Raw genomic sequence first — 2586 nt, 5'->3', positions numbered from 1 at the left:
TGGCATTGTTTTGAATTCAGCCTCCTTTTTGGTTAACTGAAGCAAAGTAGGTACGAATTCTGCATTAGATGGCATCATGCATAGAAAAGATTTCAGGTCAACAACCTTCGTTGGATCTGGACGTATACCATCTTCTGTCACAATCATTACCCAAAATGGTACCTCTTTCTTGGCAAACAAGCACTTGTCTGGGTTGAGAGTCATGCCCAATTCTGATTACATGTTTCTCAGATATATCTGCAGATAGTGGATGCTTTGTTCCCATCACTAGACGTTTGAAGCGACAGTTAAATGTCTGTCATCGGGTGCAATCAACCTTTAAGACATATTTGCACCCTGATAGTTGTGCCTTAACGGAATAGGCATATTGGTGTCTTTTATAGCCTTATTCGGTTCGCGCATGTTAACAGTCACCCTTATTCCGCTGTCATCTTTTGGGGCTAGGTCAACGTTAGTGCTGGGCCACCGTGTTCTTCTATGATGTCGGCTTCCTCCATCTTCTTTATCATCGCATCGAATCTTCCACGCAAGTAAAACGGTATAGGGCGAGGGTTAGCTTATAACAGACTTTTTGTCCACCACTAGGAATTTGTAACTTTGGTTTTTCGCCACTCTTCTTTTGCAGCCTCAACCGTTCTCAAGAAAAGAATCTGAAAGACACAGAACGATAAATGTAAATCTCCACAAATTCTGCACACGTTAGCTAAAAATTAAATAAACCTATGATGATCTTGTTCTGCCCAATTTTGGACAAACAACGATCTTAAGACCCGCCGGCAATTCATAAGATTGGGCGGGAAGCTAAGTTATGCCATCGTCCGACGCCTTTTCAGCTTTGTTTGTGAACAGGAAGGGGTGCGAGAGTCTGTTTATTAACACATCATATTTGAGGTTTATAAGCGAAAAGCGAACTTGCCAGTGATGTCTAAAGATTGGGCCGATTCTTTGTTGACCAATATCGCACACTATCTCGAGCACTAAAATGATGTCGAATAAATGCTTTCAAGTATTTCCAATGCCAAAAAAATGCCCTGTTCTAAAATGAAAGGTCTAGATAGCGATTCTATTTTGATTTTCTATCGTTGAACAAAAATCAGAGAAAACGGAATTAAAAGGTGGCACAATGTAACCAAAGTTGGTTGAATTATGAATATAAGCCCTTTGTTAAATACGGTGCTAGTTTTAAGTAATGCCTTGATTAAATTAAGTAAATTAAGTAAAAAAATTTTTGAAAAACATACAAATTTTAAACATATTAATAGTAAAAGAGTTTCATCACAACTGAGCAAGTCCAGACGTGAGGATATTAAAATTTTTGCTGCGGGCTCTTTGTGCAGGGAATACAAAAACGGCGTGTTAACACTTACGAACCACGATTTATATTATAACATTCATAAGAATATAGCACAATTCACTTGCAGTGCAAGCGACTTTTAAAGTCATCATCAGGTAAAAATCTAAAATAATAATAAAAATCAGTTAATACAGATTAAAACAAAAGTGTCTACAACATACGTTCACTAAACTTCAAAATATATTGAAATTATATAACAATTTTATCAAAAGAGTGTGACTTTTAATCTTGTCTTTTGGATGCTCCCTTATGCAGGTAGTGAGATGCCGACTTGATTGATTACATCGTGGACAACAAATTTCATAGACCACATCACTTTTAAAAGGGATATCAACTGGTTGTTTTAGGGAAAGTAGAACAGTTTTCAACTTTGATATGGAGCTTTCAACTTTTTTAGTGTTTTCTCATATCTATCCGTATGCTTACCGCGGTACTGGATAAATATCATCATCTTTGCTTCCTCTGACTTTTCTGTTTTGTTTTCAGGAGCTTTTGGTTGCACTTAAATTTTTTTTCTAGCGTTTGTTTAAACTATCCGCAATGCTTTTCGTAGAACAGTTTGTTTTGCATTCATCTACAAATAGAAAGCCATTCAGCTGCTTAGTTTGCAATATTAAATAGGCAGATGCTGGCTTACTAGAACTAAAGCATACAAATGTGGTGGTTGCCTACTAAAAGGTTTTAGCTTATTGTATAACTTCTATAACTTCAGTACTGATTTTATTATTATATATACTATTATACGTCGGGGGCCTGTGGAAAAATCTACAGGTTCGTTTTTATACCGCATTGCGTGCTTCTTACTACTACCGGTACCACTTATCTATAATTAAAGTTAAGAAAACGAATTGGTGTTCTTAATATAATTGTCAGCACGAAACAGTAAGACTGCTAGTGTCTGTCGTTTCACTACGATAGACACCGACTTGAATATAACTTCATTTTGTAGGTTGAATATCGCACTGTGTGCTTTAGATTTAAACTAATTGGATTAGCGCGTACGACTGGTAAGCTTCTAGCCTTATCCCAAGGGCGTTTTATCAAATTCTGTAGGTTAAATACCATTTCGAAAGAATGCCGAAACGTAATGGAAAAAATAATTCCAAACCCAGAAAAAAATTCAGTGAAAAAGTTATCAGTTCAGCATCGTCCGCTGGCGAGTCAAAGGAGGGACATGATAAAGGACGGAAAAAACCTTGCGGGATCAGTAAAAAACTTTGTTGGATCGGTTT

The sequence above is a fragment of the Hydractinia symbiolongicarpus genome, chromosome 1 (genome assembly GCF_029227915.1).
Source record: "Hydractinia symbiolongicarpus strain clone_291-10 chromosome 1, HSymV2.1, whole genome shotgun sequence".
NCBI lineage: Eukaryota > Metazoa > Cnidaria > Hydrozoa > Anthoathecata > Hydractiniidae > Hydractinia > Hydractinia symbiolongicarpus.
Note: the sequence above shows the minus strand (reverse complement) of the source record.